Source organism: Orbicella faveolata, unplaced genomic scaffold (genome assembly GCF_042242905.1).
Source record: "Orbicella faveolata isolate gen_17 unplaced genomic scaffold, um_ofav_v1 contig_35, whole genome shotgun sequence".
NCBI lineage: Eukaryota > Metazoa > Cnidaria > Anthozoa > Scleractinia > Merulinidae > Orbicella > Orbicella faveolata.
The window spans coordinates 23,629,329-23,651,778 of record NW_028301564.1 but is presented as its reverse complement, the minus strand read 5'-3'; the positions used below and the strand labels follow the sequence as shown (position 1 = coordinate 23,651,778).

Below are 22,450 nucleotides of genomic sequence, written 5' to 3'. Positions count from 1 at the left end.
TACCTAATTTTTTTAATTATTAACAAATTTTCCACCCTATCAACCAATGTCAAGATTTATAAGAGGGATTTTTCTAAACTCAATGAGTCTGCCATGATTAATGAGGTACAGTCAGTTGACTGGAATGAGATTTGTCTCAGGATACTTCTCAGGATACTTCTAATCCTACTGCATTATTTGATTTATTTTATGATGCCTTATCTTCAATAGTTGATAAGCATATTCCTATTAAGCAATTATCTAAGAGAGAGCTTAATTTTCAGTCAAAACCTTGGGTAACTTCTGGGATAAGTCAATCCATTAGGGTTAAAAATAAGGGCACACAAGTTGAATGAGTCATAAGCAATTGGATGAGTTAACTGACACTTCTCAAAAATATCTGCAGCTTGATTCTCAGCGGCTGTTGTGTCTTCTTGGAGGACCTTCTCCTGTCTGTTTCTGAGCTTTGAAGCCATTCTCGAGAGGAAGGATTAAACGTGGCAAGGAGTCAGGAACTCATCAAAGGTGAACCGCCTAATTCTGGCCTCATCTTTTGAGCGCCTCATCTTTTGTGCTACAGTGATTGCTTCGACTTTTAAGGCCGTCTCCTGACCAGAGAAAAACTTTTCTTAAAGGTAGTTTTTTTTGTTTTCCGTACTGTAAATTGTTCTTCAGTAATTTTCTGAGCATTTCCTTATCTGAGACAAAAGTGGAACCGCTTAGAAAAAGGAGTTTCAATAAAACGCCGCTTATCACTACTTCTTGCGCACTACTTGTCAGTCTGTTGCCTTTCGCAGCATTTGATGGCATCTCGGGCAGCGGAAGACACAAGTATAATGCTGCACAAAAAAACAAGTAAGAGGCTTTTTATTGGAGTTCTATATTCGTATTCTGTTTGTAATAAATGAAACTTCTCGTCAAAAACTAATGGCTGTCAATGACATTAGGATAGTTGTTTACAAATATAGTGTGGAATGTTGTGCCTTGATCTCTTTGCCGACACAAAGGTTGTCATGTAAGAAATTCGTGTTAAACGGTACAGAATTCGGGACACATTTAATTCTCTGTTTATTTCTCCAGCCCCGTCTTTATCTATCTATTCATTGTAACAAGTGTGGGCTTCGAAATTACTAACAAGGAGCTGCGTCACGTACCTAGTCTCAAAACCCCTAAAATCTGATACATAACTTTCATATTCCACCGCGATATAAGTACTAAGAGTCCACAACAAATGCTTATAGCAGTTGACATACTTTTATTTTATCCTAAATAGCAGACCATTCTTGATCATGAGGCCCCATATATATAGTGGGAGGGGGGGGGGGGGAAGGTGTCGGTGTATCCCTTATCCTATTAATTTTTGTCCTAAATATCTTGTATCCTGTTAAATCCAGCTCAACGATTTCCTATTCAATTAATGTTCCGTTTTATCTGATCTAAGCATGCTCTACCCCATTAATATTTCCCCTAAATTTCTTGCATCCTGTTAACTTTTTACCCAAATATCCAGTATCCTGAAAACCCCTAATAGGGCCTCACTGATGATCTGATAAAGCTGATCAAGATACACAGATCATAATCTTTTGACCTGATACTGTCTATCGTTTTCTTTTTCTTTCTTTCTTTTTTTTTTAATACACGACCCCCCCCCCCCCCCCCCCACCTACCCACCTAACCTGCAAAAATTACCTAGAAAATGCCTGCAAGCAGAAGCTCATGTTCAAATCATTCTGGGAAAGCCAGTTACTAGTTTATCCACAGAATTGCCTAAAATGGCTTTAATGTCGGTTACATTTTCACTTCCTACCCACCCTACCCCTACTCGTTGGAATGTGCATTTGTCAAATGTAACGCAATTTGTGGAATAATGGCGGGTGCACAACAGATCAAAACTGAACTGAGCTTAAACGAGTTCTTGATGAGAATCCTCGATTAAGAGGAGGATTTTAAAGGCTGCTAACAGGCTTCTGAGTCAGTTAGGATCTCAGCAAATTGTTAAACTTCTTGTAAACGGCGGCTTATGAGACGAAAGACAAATAATGTTGATAGATGTTATGAAGCGGGCTTCGGAGAGTTGAAATCTACTTAACCGTGGCGATGTCTGAGAGTGATTTCGTTCACTAATCACCGGAAATGTGGTTGAAACATACTGGAAATATAACATGAGGCACCGTGGAACATCCAGTTGTCGGTATGTCGCGAGGTAAGTGGAATATATCATTATTTTCTCTGTGCATCGTTATTTTCACGTTATTATGCTAATTAGGACGGCGGTCTTTGTTGACAAAAGCACAGGTTAAACTCCTTCTTCTGACATTTTACAGTTTTGACTGCCCCAAAATTTTATTGCCTGTTTTTACAGGTGAGACATTGCTCTTTAAGTGGAGGGTAGTTTTGGGATCTCAAGTGATGTACTTTTGGCGATATTTTCCTTTAAACTTCGCCTTTTTTATGACGCTTCATGAGTAGTCCGAAAGGGAAGAAATTTAAATTCTGTAAAAAAAATCAGGTGACGATCAAATTGCCAAAACAGCCTCTCAATGTAACAAGAAACATTTGCTTATCTCGAATAAAGGGTTTTTACCCGGATTTGTATCGTTTTCTCCGTATGGCAAATTGTTAAAAATGTGCCCTAAACTGGCCGCTGAAAGCCCTCTCAGAGGGGCAAAACCAAGACGGTGGTCCCAGCGCTAAAATACGAATCAAATTGAACGGAAAGTTACATTTTTGTCAATCACTTATCTAGACCATTTATCTGAGAACGTTTAAGGAATTTGATTTTTTCTGGTCCAAATGGTCATAGTTGAAATCTACAGAGGGCGACTCTTAATTATGCATTGATGTAAGTGTCGGGCAGTGAACCCGACATAATGTGCATCACAGTATTGGCCTTTAAAAATCGGCGATCAGCCGATCGCGTACGCAAATATATTCTATTCTATCGTCTCTACTAGCAGAAAACTGTCACAACCTCTGAGTGTTAAGATGAGCAAGCCCCCGATCGTCAACACTCGATGCGTTGTATAGTGATTTGACTCTTTTTCCCTCCTTCCTCCTCCACAGAGGAGGTAGTAGGAAGCAAGATGACTCTTTTTCCCTCCTTCCTCCTCCACAGAGGAGGTAGTAGGGAGCAAGATGACTCTTTTTCCCTCCTTCCTCCTCCACAGAGGAGGTAGTAGGGAGCAAGATGACTCTTTTTCCCTCCTTCCTCCTCCACAGAGGAGGTAGTAGGGAGCAAGATGACTCTTTTTCCCTCCTTCCTCCTCCACAGAGGAGGTAGTAGGGAGCAAGATGACTCTTTTTCCCTCCTTCCTCCTCCACAGAGGAGGTAGTAGGGAGCAAGATGACTCTTTTTCCCTCCTTCCTCCTCCACAGAGGATAGAAACTCTGGTGGCTCTTTAAGTTTGGATTTTAAAACTTGATGACGTCACGTGAAAACGTTCCATTGAAATGAGCATGGAATAAAGCCTCTTTATTCAGATCTAATCATTACTTAGTTCTACAATAATAATTAAGACAAAATCCGAGAGGAAATCGACCAATTTCAGTTTTTATTGGACAAAAACCTTATTCCAGAATGTTTGTAAGCATATTACAGTCCTTTTTGCATTTTCTAAAAGCTTGAGATATAAATAGTTGCCTGAAATAACACCGAAAACAATTTCCCATGGAAACGTGAGAAAATAAATTTCAAAGTTCAGAGAAGTTGTGCAAACAAAGGTAACATGTCATCATCAGTTTCATTTCACCAGTAATTTCTAGTGTTTCATATGAACTTCAAAATCTGTTTTAGACATTTGGTGTTGTTAAAAATAATTTCCTTTGAGAAGATATTTGAAACAGTCGCACAGAAGTTTGCTATACGATGTGAATAATCTCGGTACAAAGTTTTTTTTTTCCATCACTTGTTACTCGAACGCCTTGTGGATTCCTTCTTAATTACTTGGAGGGAGATTATTGAATGAACTTGGTGAGCAATTGTAGGAGGAGACCATAAAACAACTTTTATACCGTCACTGGAATTTTTTAACACGGGATTTGGCAATATGACTTACACCAATACCACGGTATACAAGCTTATTGAAGTGCCTTTGAAATTAGCTAATTAGTTTTTACTTGCATAATGTTTACATCTATGGAGCCCTGAGTAAATTTTTTTCCGTAACGTCATGCTTATGAAAGCACGTAAGGATACTGTTTTTGATACTGCAACTGACCCTCCACCGCCAACCCACCCCCAAAAAAGAATGAAAAACAGCCAAAACAGTGACCGTCGATAGGGGATTTCAGAATATATTTGGACATTGGCCCTTCAAAATCTGTACAATGCCTTTGGAGGATTAAATCTTTCACAGATTCGTAGATAGATCAGAAAGACCGAAAAGTTTCAAAAAACATAGCTATGACTTAATTTAGGTCTACAGGTTAAATTTCGCGGAGAAAACGTTTTTTCGCAATTTGCGGCGATGAGTTCTCTTTCTAAGAATAAAGTCTCTCTCATCAAATTTCCGTGATACAATGTTAGCCGAAAACGTACCGAAGTTAAATTAACAACAAAACAAAATTGTACTTACTTGGGAAAAAACGTTTTGAATGACATTCCAATGTGCTAAAATATTCAGAAAATATTAGTTTTAAAGAATTCATGATGAATTATTATAGCTGATCATAGACCGAAAATTAAAACTGTGTTAACACATCGATATTAAAGACATAATAAAAGGTCAGTTAGAAGTGGAACTGGAAATCCTTGAAAAAAAAAAACGCAGTTTATATAATTAATAAATGGAATTTCTGTCGTTTACTGAAATCGACTTAAAAGATCATACTTCTTGACTGGTTTTAAACTCATTACTTTGTTTTCAATTTCATTAGAAACTGCATGCGAAAACCTCTGTTTTTCATACATGAAAGAATGAATTTTGAGTCGCAGATAAGAAATGAAACAGTTAGCTTAAACGACGATACCTACGCCAGGGACGACTCCTGAAAAGAAACATAGGCACGCAAGGCGTGCAAGAGTTATTTTTTTGTGAACTATAAGTCTCGGAGATAGGAGCATTCATGGAACTGTTTACAGTAATGATTTGGTTGATTTGACAAGTGTTTTTGGTTGCGATGTACAGCAACAAAGAAACTGCGAGTTTATGATGTACATACGATGTTACATCGGTAATGGTAAGATAACTAAATAGTAAGCCATAAAATGTTTGACTGAACAAACTACAGTAATCTGACACGTCTCCAGATTAATGTAGATACCATCTTATTTTCTAACAGGCAATTTTATTCGTTCTTTGATACAACCCACACTGCGATTGGTCTGACACGCGCACATGCATAACTCCGTCACTCATCGATCACGTCGCCCTTCCCTGGGGAAGGACTACGTGATCTTATATGGACTATATAGGTCTGTACGGCACCGAAGGGTATGGTTTTTCAGCCGTTTTGGTCATAAATAGGGTATCGATTTTAGCTGATTTTGGCTATTTTGGTCATAAATAGGGTACGGTTTTTGCACTCTAGCCTTGATATGGGTATGCTTTAAGAAGAAGCCACTTTTTCATCATTATCGAAAAGAAAATCAACAAAAGCCCCTCACAAATTTATATGTTTGCGGTAATTTAACATTGGTTTGAACTAGGGAGCTAATTATAACGCAGGTCTGAAACAGGGTTTTGATTTGAGGGTCAGGTCGTAAATAGAGTTTCGAATTTTTGGTCAGGTCATGAATAGGGTAAGGAATATCGCAGATTTTGGTCATAAACAGGGTAAGGGTTTTGGGAAGCGGGCCGCACACCCCCAACCAATTTTTCTGGGAGTACCCCCTCGGGAAGCCTTCCAGCCCCCAAGAGGAATTTTTGCTCAAAAATACTTAAGTTAAGAGAACCTTTTGCATTTTATACGAGTAGTAAGTTTACCCTTTTTACACAACACAACGCAACAACACTACTTCACCGAAAATTTAAAGAAAGAGAAAAAACCTCTCTGACACGTTGAAAGTCTGATTTAATTAAATTGCACTTTAACTTGGTGCCACACAGTCTTCAAAGAACATTTGAACAGTTTTCATACTTTTTACCTTTAAAAATAGCGGACTGGAAAGAATGTCATAAAATGCCCATCAAATAAAAATATTAAACTGCTACTGCAGAGACGTAAAAACACTCTAGAAAGGAAAGCTTCTTTTTTGTTTAATATCCTGGGAACAGTAGCCGATAACTTGTAAGCTCTAATTGAATTTACTCCAATATGAAAAACAAAAGTGTCGAGTTACCATTTGTAACTAAAAATAGCAAACATCTCGTGGGAACAAGTCGCGACGATTCGTCAGCTCTAATTGAATTTACTACCTTGTGAAAAAAAAAGAGTGTCAAATTACCCATTGTAACTAAAAAATAAAAATATCTCGTTATATTTGCATGCAATAAGAACAAAACAATCGTTACCTGCACTTACTATTGTAAACGTTAGAACTGCTTCAAATCTAAATAGTCTCGTCTCCTCTAAAACATGTCCTAAGAACTAGAACCGACGATTCGTGAAAACAAAAGTATCAAGTTACCCTTTGTAATTAAAAATAAAAATAACTCGTGCCATTTGCCTACTACTCATGAACTGCTTCAAAACTCAAGACTCATCTCGTTCATAACTAGCCACCATTACACTGAAAATTATGCACTCTAAAACAACCCAATGTACGTATGTAACTGTCACACTCCCCTCCAAACCGGACTAAAAATCACAAACCTGCAACATACACGTCACTCTTTATTTTTCAATTACCAAAGTCCTTGTGTTTATACACGAACCATTTACCTTTACAACAAGAAATTTGATTGGCTGTTCATAGTAGATCCAATCTGATTGGTGTGACATACATACATCTCTCACTCACTCACTCACTCACTCACCCATTGACCCGTCCATAACATACCCGACGCGCCAACTAAGAGGTATTTTTTTTACAAAAAAATAACTCAAAAATGATATTTCTAATCTCGTAACAATCTGGATATCTGCTCCGTACGCCAATCAGTACTTAAAACTTGCTCAAACTAAATATGTTATGCCAGCGATCAATTCCAAAACGAAATACAAAAAATTTGCCATCCCGACCTACGCTCTTCAAAATGCACAGGACCTGTTCATTTTACGTCACGGCTACAAAATGCACAAAGATTTAAAACGCACGTGCACAGCCATTCTTCTACTCAATAAATCTTTTGTTTGGTGACATTTTCGTTGCCGTTTTATGTTTTTTTTTCTTTATTTGGGATTTTTTAAATTTCCACAATTACATCAATTGCAATTCTTTTTTTCAACAATTAAGTTACAGAAGAACGAATAAAGTTTGGTTTACAGAAGTTAACAATCACACCATATTGAATTAATTAGGAAAAAAGATTTTGTCAATTCTTATATCTTGATACTCATTTAGCTTAATGATTTTCCTTAATAATAGCGTTGTCTACTTTAATCATTAGTTAAAATTGTTTCCTCACAGATCTTCTATTATTCTTTAAACAAATTCGTTTTATTCGATTTGAAATATGTGTTTTTCAGTTTCATATTTAATTGCCTAAATTCTTATGAAGTGGCTCAAGGAAGGTAACGTTTCTCTACATCGACAAGTCCACAAGAAAGATTTTCCTAAAATTACTACATAATTAAATAGGTCTTTCTCCTCCTCAAAAGACCCAATGGTAACGTCGCAATATGTAAGCGAGAGGCTTCTGCAACTCTTGATTTTACCCAAAATTTTTCATTAACCTCATGCCAAAGAGAATATAAAAAAACAGCCGAATTAAAATGGGATATTGTTTCCGTTAGCTGATGACAGGTGCAGTTGGGATTAGAAACGTAACCTATTTTACACAGGCGGTCATTAGTATACAGAACAGAATTCAACACTTTGTACCGAAAGGAGCGTAGATACGGTTCATTAGCAGCCCTCACTGGCAGAAGAAATGCCTCTGAAACTTGCTTGTCATCAAGGCTAAATTCTTTCTTTAGGTTGACCCATTTATTTGGCTTTTCCAATTTTTCTTTTATAGGAAAACAATAGTCAAAGTCACATTAGCGCTTGCCTTTACTGTGCTACGCAATGTAAGAGGATTGGAAAAAAAAATAGGCAATCATTATTAACATAATATTTAGATCAATAAATCTCTACGTGACTGAGACTGCCCTTCCGTCCAAACCTTTTCGTTGCCGTTGCCGTCGTGGTTTTGCTTGAGCTCCCTAATGTTCTGAAAGTTCGAACACACGGGTAACTGGGAGCGTAGGGCGGTGTTTCGTAAGACATTTCCGTAAATTCAAATTTATAATCATATTACCTTTGTGGGATAACTGCTTGCAAATGATTTGTTTCTCCGCCTCTTTTAACGAAATTCCGAGAGTAGTTAACGCAATTTTCCTGTGTTATTATTAGTTTTTTTCTTTGGTGACATCAGACAATAAGTGTTCCTGATTTTCGTGAGTGGATAATTTCCAGCTAGAACTGATACGAAAAGGGTCTGAAGACAGATGTCAGCGAGACATCAATTCTAAACCAAATCCGGTTGTTCACTGCATCACATGACTAAAAAATAAATGTATTATGGTTATGCTTGACAAAGGAAAAATTGTGACAGGCGAGAGAGTTTACAAAACTGTTTGGCTGCGTATATACCAGCCCAAAGGGAAATAAATAGACGGCTTTCTTGCCAATTTCGAGTTAAAAACGGACTCTTCGTACATCACTTGCACAAAAAAGTGACTTGACTCAGCTCGAAAGCTCATTTCAAGGGCGCCGCTTTAAAAATTGCAAATGAGCCAACGGATAGTAAAGTTATAAAATTGACAGTGGATCAGCAATTAAATCTCTTGACTGAATTAAGACATTGCCAAAGAGTCAGGTGATGAGAATAAATAATACATCAACTATGAGATACTGCCATGATGTCAAAATTTACAATATTTATTGCCAAATTTTCATCTTTCGCATATAAAAATATACGAGAAAGAATGTAGCAGCTAAGTATTGAATGGTTCGTACTTTTAAGTGGAAAAAATATCAAACGTAAGATTTATTTTGTCAAATCGTTCGCATTGTGGGCTGAAATAGCGCCACAAAACACCAGCAGCAGATTGTTTTCAGTCGTGGGTCGTGACGAAAGCTGACTCTATGCATTGTTAAAGAGGAGGCTAGGTAGAAGAAATGTATAATTTACAAGCTCTTTGCGGCGTTCTTATTGGAAAAGGTCAGAAAAAAGAATTGGACTTATGTGTTTGAAAACTTTGTTTAAGTTCAATCTTGACACCAAAATTGCAGTACATGTTCAAGAAGGGAAATCAATGCTCCCAAAATAACCATTGCGTTTGATTGAGGAATTCTGGATTTATAAATTACCCACAGACAGGTTGTAAGAACTGTTCTTGCGCATATTGTGTAGATTTCATCTCGATACAGTCGTTTTTTTAGATCATTAAATCAAGCGGCTGCAATTTTTGGCAGCTCGACTTAGCATGTTTTTTTAAAAAAACGAAATGACGACTAAGATGGTCAACGACAAAATAGGAAAAAATTCCAAAGTAATACCAGGAGTGCGAATTTAATTCCTTGCATGGTACAGTCACATGAAAAATGATAAGGAAAAACAGTACTTTTGCTTTAAGCGTCCTGTACAAAAAAAGTTAAGGTTGTGAAGTTTTTAACTGGTGATTTGTAGAAGAAAAAGTGAGAAACTGTTGAGCTGTAATTCAGAGGTGGATTGTTTACAAATTCAAGAGAAAGACATCTTTGCGATTTCGGTGCTAACGAAGATGTGATTTTCCAGCGTTCGCTCCGCTCCAGTTTTCACGTATTGTTCCTAGAAAGCGATAACAAATTCAAGTTTAAAAGTCGTTCATCACTGAAACGTGTTATGTCGATTATAGAAATGAACTTTATTATTTCCAAGAAATAGTGATCGACAGCCCATTTCTCATTTCTGCAGATGATGAGAATTTCAATTAATTTCAGTTAATTAGGGACCATTCATTTTTTATGAGGGAGGGGGGGCTGGTGGGATTTGGGAAGCACCATTTAAAAATCGCATGACCTCCCCTCAGCTTACCAATTTTTTCACATGGCCCCCCCTTATAGCGGTCATTTTTTGGGATGACACCCCCCCCCAAAAAAAAAAATTGAACAAACAATATTTAGATTTCAACTTTTTTAATATTTCTCTATTATCCCTCTACTTCACGTTATTGTGCTCACTATGAAGAAAATATTTACAATCTCTATACGACAGAGAGCTGTTGTTTAAAAAACAAATCAAAAGAAAGAGAAGTCAATTTCGGATCTCCTAGTTATGGCTCGCCCTGAGTGTGTGGCATTTGGCCTCTCATTGGCATCTTCCTCATCTGAATTGATGAATGCAAGAATGACGTCACTTGAGTCATCTTCTCCCCCAGAGTCAATGGCATCACTGTCATACTCATCATTGTCACTTTCATCCGTTTCACTGCTGTCAGCACTTGCCCTGTTGTCATTTTGTGTCAATGTCTTGGCATTTCTCAGTGTTGGTTGGCCAGCTCTGAGAGGACTCTTCTGCTGCAAGCATGAATGTCTTACAATTGCCTTTACTTTCTCACTCTTGCTGCTTTTCAAATGCTGCTTCAGCCCGTGGTGGTTTGATTACTTGTTTAGTTCTGGAACACGTAGCTTTTTAAGCTTGGTTAGATCTTCGCACAACTCAGTCCAAGGATAATCCTCCTCCCTACTTAACTTTGCCTTTTCTTCTGCTCTCTTTTTCCTTTTAAATTCCAGCACTTCAAGATGCTGAAGATAATCCACCACAAACTTCGATTTGACAATAAACTTATCTGCAAATAGAGCAACGCTCTCTGGGTCAGATAAAACCAGCCTGCCACTTCCATGCTCTTTCTTCTTTATATTGTTAATCCAATCGGGGAAAGAGCGCATTACTACATGAGCATCATGAAAGAGGCTCATTCCAAAATGCGCAATAATGGCGAAAGCGACGAGTCATTTAAGAAAAGGTTTACAGCTGAACGATCCAGGCAGTTTGACATCTTACAAGCAAAAGAAGCAATTTTTCTAGGTGCGGATGGCTGTTCAGAAAGGGCGAGTGAGTTTTCCATGCAAGGGTACCAGTTGAAGCCCAGTGATGGAAGAAAACTGAACTTCTCCATCAAAGAGCACAGAGCAATGGTGGAAAAGTTGAATGTCATATTGAAAGATGTAAAGGAACACGATTCCACACTCTTTCAGTCCAATGGGCTTGCTTTAAAGCAGGGCGAAGAATTTGCCCACAGTTTTAATGTAAAACAGATCAAATGTACAGAAGCTAAGTTGACGAAGGTCACGCAGGACATGGAAGCACTAGAAAATAAGAAGAGCAATTATAACAGCATATTCAAAGGCATACTCAAACAGCACATCAACAAAAGGAGAAGGAAAAAAGAAAACCGCAGAAAGTCAAATGAAAGAAAGAGGAAGTGGACTGAAAACAACGTCCAACGAGTTTATGGAATCTGTGTTGGAAACCCGCTAGGAAATGATCTTCCACAATGCCTTGTGTACCCTCCTAGAACGGCCGTCCCGGAAGAGTGTCTTAAAGTTGAGGATGTTGCCACGTCGATATTTAGAAGAGATGGGCCATACATCGCACAGCTCTTGGAAGGGAATTATTTCACCAATGCTGCAAGAAGCAGAATCACCACCAACCTTGAGCGGGAAGTCAGAGATTATGTTTACACCTTCATGTACCCTGAAGAGTACACTCTGACGGAAAGCATTGCTGCTTCTTGCAGCATTGGTGAAAGAGACTCCCATAGCAGCACAAGCGGCGACGAAGAACTCGACGACAGCGGAGATGAAGATGAGTGCCAGTGAAAGTTGCATTCGAAAATAACAGTGTTAAATACTTCTTTTCAGTAGCTACAAATGCTTTTTGTCGCCAAACGTTTTTTTAAAGCAGAAGGAAAGTTTGTGACAAATTTGTATCCTGCCTTCTATATTTATTCTATAGCAATTTTTTTTGATATTCAAACATTATGCCATTTTAAAGTTTTACTAAAATATTTCACGTGACCCCCCCTTTTTCCCTTATTTTTTTGGGATGGCCCCCCCTCGAAAGCCATTTTTTTTCGCATGGCCCCCCCCCCAAATCCCACCAGCCCCCCCCCCCCCCTACCTTATAAAAAATGAACGGTCCCTTATAACATTAATTTACCCAGATGATGAGAAAAAAGGAAGTTGTCAACTTTGGATCATTGTCTTGATGGAGCAGTGAATAGGCCATTTCCGAGTTTACCTTGTCCTTCTGTTTGAAAACGAGTTCTCATGCAAAATCACTTTTGCTATGTATGGAAGGCAAATTTCACTCTCGACTTCTGAGTTTTTTCAAATTTCTTTGTGTACGATGACAATTAAAAAGTAAGATATTCAATACGCAGACACGTGAGTTAAGTTAATTATTCATTTCCAACGTTCAATAGTGCTGCCCACTTTGTTGCAAAAGTAAACAAGAAGTAAAGTTATATTATTCCATAATGATTAGTTTTCGATTTTCCATTATTTTATTGTAACCAGAAATAATTTGGCAACACTCTGTTAGAAATGCTGCGGGATAGCTTAAGGCATTTTAAAATTATTCACTACCTTTAAGATTCCTGGAAGGAATATAGCCTAGAATGATAAAATATTTCTGTTTGTCGTGAACGGATATTAAATTTTCCAGTTAGTACCGATAAAAAGTGGTAACTCCATGCATGTTTGGAGCGTTTCTAGCTACGGTCTTGAGAGAGGTGTCGGCGAGGCATCAAATTCCCCAACAAACCCGTTCTCTGTATAAAATGACTTACTATACACGACAAGTTCAGTGAGAAAATAAACGCACACTGTTTAATATGTCTGACAGTGGGAAACTGACAAGCGAGATAGTTTACAAATCTGATTTTGCCATCAGTCTCCAAAATTAAACGAAATAGAGCTTTTTCTACCAATTTTGAGTTTAATTAAAATATGTTTCTTCATACTTCAGTTGCACAAATAAACAGTGATTTGAGGTTCTTGATTTAGCTCAAAAGATCATTTCATGGGCACATTATAAAATAGTAAATAAGTCAAGTTAAATGCTTTGTCTTATGAATAATTAAGGTTTAAAATTGACAGTGGAAGGGCAATGTGTTCGTCACGTAGAAAATAGCGGTAAGGTAGACCTGAATAAACTTTTCAATTCTCAAGAACTAGAAATCAACATACAATTTCTCCTAGCTGTCTTAAAACATTCTCAAAAAGTCAACTGATGAGAATAAAGAAATAAAGCAACTGTGTAGGATATTGTCTTGATATCAAATCTGGCAATATTGCCGAATTTTCTAGTATAAGTTTAATCAGTGTATCCATGGATACCATGTGTGTTCCTTGCTGTTTTTAAGGTAGCTGAAGTAGATCTACAGTTCTTGTTCATTTTAGCATAAGACGTTGTTAACTTGACTTTCTATAGAATGATAATAGAATCCTGGTTAACGGATTTTGTGATAAAGTAGCACCCAAATATTGATGGCAACCTATCAAACCCAAAAGATACGAATAGCTTGTGTATATGAAAAGAAATTAAAGAGAGAAAAAACTTGACATAGAGATTTGAAATTTTTGCGCTCGTTCTTGTTAAACCAGTACGGTTGGTAAATTAGCATATAGTGTCTCAGTGCACGTATTTCAATTGTCTAGATAACACTTACACTTGCCTTCTAACTGATCAATAATGATAATTCTTGTCAACAGGTTCACAGAGATTAGATGGATCCGTTAAGAAAATGGGCTGCGGCACTTATCAATATTAAATTCAACCACCTTAAAATAAAGTGTTAAAAAAAGGAGGTGAGCAAGACTTCGAAAAGAGTTAAGTGACGTTTTGGAAAAACATAACTGAATTTTTGAAAGCTATTTAATCAATAAACAAGACTTGCAAAGTAGCATTCATCAGCATTTTCTTCTCTTGAACAATGTGAATCAAAGTACAATACTTAAGTGAATTTTCGTTAAGCCTCTCCTGGTGTTAAGAAGGTGTAAGGGTTAATTAAAGGACTCGCCACTAAGAGCTCTTGAAACCTTCTACAACTTAAGATCATTAAATAACAAAAAAAAGATATATAAACAAGCCGCAAACTAAGTTTGCGGCCAAATCTTGTGTCCTTGTCCATTACTTAAATAATTAAACAAAGTATCGCAATCAATAAAGATCTAACCCCCCCTAATGATCGCAACATCTCAACCCAAAATATCCCAACATTGCTGTGCCTAACATGTTGCGCGCGCTTCGCCACCCTGTTAATACGTGTTCCGACATATTACGAGCTGGTGGCTCATACTAGACTAAAACACCAAACACGTCGCAACAGGGTGGCAAAACGCACACAACATGTTGGGAGGAGGAGGAGGTAAGTAGGGAGCAAGATGACTCTTTTTCCCTCCTTCCTCCTCCCCAGGGGAGGTAGTAGGGAGCAAGATGACTCTTTGACCCTCCTTCCTCCTCCCCAGAGGAGGTAGCAGGGAGCAAGATGACTCTTTTTCCCTCCTTCCTCCTCCCCAGAGGAGGTAGTAGGGAGCAAGATGACTCTTTTTCCCTCCTTCCTCCTCCCCAGAGGAGGTAGTAGGGAGCAAGATGACTCTTTTTCCCTCCTTCCTCCTCCCCAGAGGAGGTAGTAGGGAGCAAGATGACTCTTTTTCCCTCCTTCCTCCTCCCCAGAGGAGGTAGTAGGGAGCAAGATGACTCTTTTTCCCTCCTTCCTCCTCCCCAGAGGAGGTAGTAGGGAGCAAGATGACTCTTTCCATGGTAATTTATTCATATATTCAATTTAGTTAATGACTCCAGAAATCCTTATAAACAAGGTGCAAATGTTTTTATTAATAACAGTGATTTTCCTCTACCTTGCTTTGAAGGAGAACTACTTTGCATTATAATTTAGTTGAATCCAAGGTACCTTTTCTATTCTCAAAGCGGAGCGCAATGCCTTAAGAAAATCGTCAGTGAGAGATACCCTTACACAATGTTTTGTGCACAGTGGTTTATCTTTTTGCCAAAATTTCCCACTATATTACTGGGGAATATTGTTCTAAGAGCGTTAATTTCTGTTCCTTAAACCTCCACTGCCCTGAATGAAACAATCGCACGTCAGAAAGAAATTTCTTTCATAATCCTCTGCTTTCCTAGGAAGGAGATTTGGAGCGAAGTGTAAGTCTTAACCATAATCTCTTAATCTTTCCTTAAAAGTCAAAAATGGTTATATTTTGAGTAAAACTTCCTCCCAAAGTAATTTTCTTTAAGATGTTCAAGGTTTAGGAAATGGCTGTAAGACTAGACTGCTTATTTGTGCCCATAGTGTCGATACAGTGTACTTTAGTCTTACCGCTACTTCTTAACCTTTAACCCTCTCAGAGAAAAGTACTTTGGGAGGAGGTTTAACTCATATTACAACCCCTTTTTGAACTTTAAAGGACAAGTGGAGGATTATAGATGAGAGTTAAACTTCCTCTCCCAATAATCTCTCTAGGAAAGTAAAGGATTATGGATGAGATTTAATCCTCCTTCGCGATTGTTTCATTCAGGGGAGTGGGGGTTTGGGAGGACAGGAATTAAGACTCTTCGAACAATCTTCCCCTTTAAGATGGTGGGGGATTTTTGGCCGAAGATAAACTACTGTGCATAATGGCTTGTGTAGGGGTATCTCACGATTTTTTGATTATCTGACGATTTTTTTCTGGCATTGCCCTCTGCTTTGGGAATGAGCAATGTTCATTGGATTAAACTGAATTTAAATGCAAAGTAAAGGACAACGACACAGGTTTAACCGCATTCACCTTTCTGGTTCTGCGGCATATTTTTTTCTACAGTTATTTTCTAAATAATATTTTATCACAGGAAGGTGTGAGAACTTATTGTAGTCTAATCTTTAATTTGCTCTTTGCACCTTCCTTACAGCAGCTAAGTTTACTTTCGTTATTTGCGAAAATCTCTCTTTTTATTCTTCCCTCATACAGACTTGATATTATATATTCCGCTTCATTTGTTAATCAACTATTCCATCGTAACTTACTATGAGGATCGACAGATTTACGATAAACGGAATACAGGTGTTTTCTTAAAGTTTATTTCCAAGCTCAAAGAGAGTTTATTTGAAAGTGTTTCTGCATTTGTCTTGTAGCCAGTTGTTCGCTGTGGTGTATCATTGTTCACTTTCCTTACTATTCCTCAAGCCACCTGTTGATAGAATCAAATATTAACAGTTCATCAGAATGTGTCACGCACAATCAACATGTATTATTATGTGATGAACTGTCGGAGTGAGGGTACTGCTGCGATACTCTCCTACTTGTTCAATATATTCTTTCCAAATAAAACTTACGACGCTTACATGTATAATGAAATGTTCACAAGGTAACGCTAGCTTTTGGCTTCAGAAAAAAATATATAAACAAATACTAAGCAAAATAAACTAGTTGTTTCAATATAGAACTCTTGCTAAATGGTTGCCAGTTAAATCTCTACACTTTAAAACGTCACCATAGTGTTATCGAGGGCAGATTGAACTGTCTTTTGAGTCCATCTTTCAGCTTTGTCCGAGCGATTATCTTTTTTTCTCTAAAATTTCGAGTGCTGTGACAGCAAATGGCCTTGTTTCAGCCTTCTGGAGAATTTGATTATCCATTCAATATTTCTAAATTCCCTTCCGAAACTTCGGTGAAGCGAGAAAAAATGTCCCTATTTTGCAGACAATCTTCAACCACTGAATAGTAATGGGTGATCGTACAAGATATACCTTAGCCAATCAGAATGCAGTATTGCATTAGTATAATCCGTTAGATTTGTACTAATGATAAAAAGATTACTGTACCGTTGTCAAGCACAATAACTGTTGGTTATTAATTCTTACATAATGATCAAGAGTGATCACAATTAAACGTTTTCATGAAATCATTATGAAGACTGATTGACTTTGCGAATTCTTTTGTTAGAAAACATTTTTGGACCTAAAAACTTTAAAGTTAAAATTGTAAATTTCATTTTCAAAGTTAAAACTTTAACTTTGCAGCAACTATTTACTTTTGCTGGCATGTTGACACGACCTTGTTTCCTTACTTATGATCAACAACACGCTCTGCCTCGATCTGAACCAGTAGGGAAGAAATGACTTGCATTTAATGTCTTTTTTCAGGTTTTCTGAACCGCACTTAACAAATCTTAAGAAAGAAGCTGACATATTCATTTCGACTTGTCTTATTCGCATCCTTGGATGGGCCGTGGCTCAATATTTCTCTGCAAACTGAAGTCGAGTGATACAAAACTTAAGCCCTGCTCCGCTGTGTTAATACTTGGTTGGATTATCTCTTACAGAAAACAGCACCTCTTGTTAAAGATGGTTTTTCGTGTTTTTGGTATCCTTAAAGGGACACAGTGGGCTTTGGGACCGCGCTGACCGGGACACTAGTTTTCTTACTTTGAAAAAGTTCACCTCAACCTGAAATCAAAAATACTCGTCGAGTGCATCTAGAAATGCGCTTCAATCTTCGCAGTGTTTTGCTTGATTTTCAATCGTTTACTGAAAAACCTGTTTTTGAGTGGGCTTTTGCTCATCCTACGATAGTTTTTTATCATACTTGGTTAAAAACAGTATGGATCGTGTGTCTGTGATATGCAAATTAACTATGAAATCAAATGGTATGTAATGCGCATGTGCTCCAGCTGACTGTGTCCCTTTAACTTTTAATAGGGTACCACTGATTCATGCTTCAAAAGTATTGATATTATTGATAAAAGAGCGTAAAACCGAAAAATCAAAAACAAAGCCTCTGCAATCTTTTCAAGGCACTGGGCGTTTTTTTTAAGCTTTTCGAAATATATGAATTGATTATGTCGTTCTCAAACCTTTTTATCAGCCTAGCGTTTTTGTCAGTAGTCCGACATCACCAAGTCCAATTACATCCTTTACAGGGACAGGATCCGGTACTTCTTTTTTTTGTTATTAGGTTACGTCGGTCCTTGCAAATTGACCTTGTGTTTTCACTGTTTACCAAGGTAAGGTAAGGTAAAGTCTGCATACGAGCCAACTGGCCCACCAGGCCGGAGCTTATCCCGGTTTCTGTAGCACGAAGCGACTAGGAGTATTTCTACTCCCCCCTGGATGGGACGCTAGTCCATCGCAGGGTTACCCCCAGCATTAAGTTCGCCGGTACCAATTTATACACCTGGGTGGAGAGAGGCACTATGAGAGTAAAGTGTCTTTCCCAAGAACACAACACAATGTCCCCGGCCAGGGCTCGAACCCGGACCGCTCGATCCGGAGACGAGCGCACTAACCATGAGGCCACCGCGCCTCCCACTGCTTACCAAAGCGTCGCTTATTTAACTATCAGAAACCATAGTACACTTGCCATCCAAGGAGTTGAAAAACAAATATTGCTTCGGAAACAACATCAAAACTCGATCTGCTATTACCGACCAGCTAAGAAATAGACTTACAAATGCGGGGTAAAAATACAGCCTTTATCAGCAATGATGTGAAATGATATCCTACTGCAAATTATCAACGACCTGTTAACATGTCCACGACTAAATTTCCTCACGGTTACGTGTTTGATTCGGGGTTCCAGTTTCTTATAGGTCATCGATACAATTTCAAGCATATCCTTAAGACAGTTGTATTTGTTAAGATCATAGTTAATAGAGGAAATGGTTAAGAATCCCAGCAAACATCAAAAAAGCAAACAAACAGGGTAAGAGTTATGTTGGAAGGTCTTTGACCCTGTACATCTTTTTGTTTTATGCTCTTAGACTGCGCATGAATTACGTAATCGCAATGTTTCTATTGGTTGGTTGTCTGAGCACACATAACCACTTTTTGTATTTTTTCCACATTATGGGCAGGGTCAACCTCCCCTACCCCCCCCCCCCCCCCTCAAAACAGCCAACAAAAACATACAACAAAGAAATTTGCCATGATTCATAACCATTTCCCTCTATTAACTATGTTCAAATGTATTGTGTTTAAATACCTTATCTCACTTTAAGTATTGCCAATGCGTCTCGAAACAGGATTAAGGTCAATGCTCTTTCCAGTATCTTGATAAAGTGAAAACGCAGGTTAATATAAATAACTAAACTTGGTAACTCCTTGTTAAAACAATCAGGGAACGTTTTGTTGTGTCAATTAGTTCATTGCTTTTCTTGACGTTCCTGTGGCAAACAAGCACACTCAAAGGTGTTTTATGAATTTTGGTGTACTTTTCTAAGCTCAAGTCTATGTTTTAGAGATTTTTTTGGTTTTTGCAAAGTCTTAATTAAAAAAAGAAAAATTTGAATCGCCATATTTTTAGTATTTTCAAGCTTTTTGACATATTTGCAAAATTTTGAAATCCAAGATGGAGGTCCTTTTCAAAAGCACGATATCATTTTTACCTGACAACTTTTTGCACGAAAATTAACATTTCTAGATGATTAATCACCACATACTGCATATATGTTTTATCACTATACCGCATTTATAATTTGATGAACATGGAAAGAGACACTCTCAGTTAACCTTCACCCTTTGCATGTTCTAAAATTTGTTTGATTTTTAAGAACTCCATATAAAAGATGAAAAGCATAGACGAATATGATTAAAATTCAAAAGGTTTGTTCAAAAGTTCCAAAGCAAAATTTACACCTTAATGGTAATTATGTCTTGAAACCTTTCCTCAGTAATACTGCTTGTAAATATTTTTTGTAAAATCACGGTTCCTGCACTGAGACTAGTTTCTAACTTCTGATAATAACGTTTTTCAATGCAATAACTTTTTACTAATCTTCCCTGTGTCGAATCGATGTGACAATTGTACACTGAGTTGCTAAAATGAGCTTAGATCAGGAGCCATAATCGGGGAGGGAGACCGGAAGCACGCGTCATTTCTAGTATTGGGGCTGTCCCTATGATATAGGACAATTTTTCTATTTTTAGAACAAGTTGCGCCATCGTGTGCGGAAAGTACGCGTACATGCTGCGAGGATTTTTGCGGTTGTAGCGCGGGAGAAATGGCATCCGAAATTCCCGACATGTTTTATGCTTTTGGCCCACAACTCAATACGTTTATGTCTGTTGGAATTTTGCTAAAGTATTTTCGTCGTAAGCTGCTTCAATTCGACTGAAGTAAGGCAGTGTCGAATTTAGGTATGTCCCGTTTTTTTTTCACTCAGACCAAGTTGTGTTCCGCTGCTTCTTTTACAAGAGTTCCACATTCACATATGCTAAAGATTAACAGCTTTTCCGTGACACAGCAAAAAGCTAGTTGGAAAAATTTGGATATTGCAGTGTTTTAGGACTTCAAAGTTTCCCTCCTCTTGCTACACGCTTGCGGGGATTTCGCCAGTCTATCGCCACCGAAAAGTAGTAAAAAATTGCAAGTTTGCATTTCGCCTGAATTGTAAGCAACACTTGATATTTCATCAAGGCCCAATAAGTTTACGTCTGTAGATACGGCTAGGCTTTGTTTGTGTAAAAATTCAATAAATTGTCTGTCATCGATGAATAAGAGCGCCCGCCGATGCGTGTTTTGTACAGTCAGTAAACATGACAAATTGGACTTCCGCAATAATATCTCCAGTTTTTAAATATGTTCAAGGTTGATAAATGTTTGAGAACATATTAAACTGCTTAGCTGAAAATATGTGAATACAGCAGGAATAATCAACAAAGTTACGATGACGCTTTCTTTAATCAACTCGAATAACGATTTCGATTTTGTTGGCTGAGTTATCAAAACTCCTTGTCTATTTTATTTTCGCAGCTGTGTAAAATTTCACTACGTTGAAGAAACACACATGATAGTAGCCTTTTGGCGTTGGTGAAAATTGTTGCAGAATCTCAGCACAAAAGATAACGAAAGAAATCTTTGTCAAGATTTGTTGACAATTAGCTACAATTGAAAACACCGACTCGGGCTTTAAAGTGCACGCCCTGGAGCTACTTGTACGCGTCAGACTTTCCTTCCAAAAACTTTTGCAAACTTGCCAAACGAGCAGAAATAATAAGAAACTATCAGAAACAGGTTTTGGTTATGATTAAGCACTGTTTGAGAAATTCACAAATTACCTCGATACCAGAGTAGAGAGATTTCTTACATAAACTTTATTCTTTAGGCAACATCCACGCGAGAGCCCACAACATGTGCGTGCATCCGCGCGGATGTATGTCGTCAGGGTGGCGCAATTTGTTCTAAAAATAGCAAAAGTGCCCCATATCATTAGGTGCGCGCAGATCCCGAGACTTACGGTCTCCGTCCCCGGTTATGGCTCCTGCTTAGATTGAAGATTGTTTATTTTTTACGGAAAACGACATTCCAAGGAAGCGGGAAACTGCTCGTGCAACAATTAACGTACTATGTAAATTCAAAGCTTTCTAAAGTTTTCGATTCTATTTCATCTATTTTCCATTTCATTATTACATTTCATATGTATAAACAGTAGTTTTGACACCTTTTGACCTGTGTACTTGTTTTATTTATCTATTTTTCTCAGGGTCCACTTTTTTTTTGCTGTTTGTTTTAAAATGTATCGACCATTACTTCAATTTATCATTTCAGCTACCCTGCGAGACTAGCGTCACGTATTTATTCTGGCTGGAATGTTATTTGTTTCTTGTTTGTTTGAATACTGACACAAAAACTTTATTCACGTGCAATAAAGTGTTCTTTTCTTGAGAAAAAGAAAATACTCAAATTACACTTTGAAATCCATGTCAGTGAAACATCGCTACATCGAAAACATGACATTTCTCTCAAGGCTTGAGCGCACTTGTGCCCGGACATGCAAGTACGTATCGAAACGAAACAACGCTCGTAAATATTTTCAGCCACCTGAAAAATTAATTGTGTTTTCTCTGTTCTAAACGTTAATTTTCCATATTAAATGGTGTAGCAAGACACTAGTTTGCCCTAGGCGATGATATTTTTTCATTCACCTCCATGTTTAACATTATGCTTATATCAGTTATACAGACAAAAACGTAGTGCATGTTTATATAGATTTTGGTCAAGCTTCGAACATTGATGACCAAACAATGATCGTGTTTACCAAAGCGCAATTGGAATTGTCATGCCGATAAAGTCACGAGCTCTATCAGTCGTTATAAATTAAATTGCTGTTCATTCTTGAATGCCTGACAATACTATTTTAAAACACATTTGATTTTGAGCAATTCCTTCTCTAAATGAATCGCCTTTAAAGTTCATTTGCGGCCTCGTATAAGGAAAGCATTGTTCGCACTGCAAGTTACCACTGTACTATTAAACTGGAATTGTCCTCGTAAATTGTCGTACATGGTTCTCTGTCCGCAGCATAAGTGGATCACTTCCATAAATCTTCGTTCGCAAAGCCAAGCCGAGCGTAAGCTGAAATGCTACTTTAGAATCTTTGTTTTTCACATTGTTTATATC

General features: G+C 37.8%; 1 long non-coding RNA gene across 1 annotated transcript; it reads left to right on the top strand.

Annotated features, from left to right (window-relative positions):
* Positions 1-1,528: 1,528 nt before the first annotated feature.
* Positions 1,529-13,953, top strand: LOC149103954 (uncharacterized). The gene is made up of 2 exons (XR_016202080.1): positions 1,529-2,182; positions 13,766-13,953. It is a non-coding gene; the product is annotated as an uncharacterized LOC149103954 (long non-coding RNA).
* Positions 13,954-22,450: the final 8,497 nt, after the last annotated feature.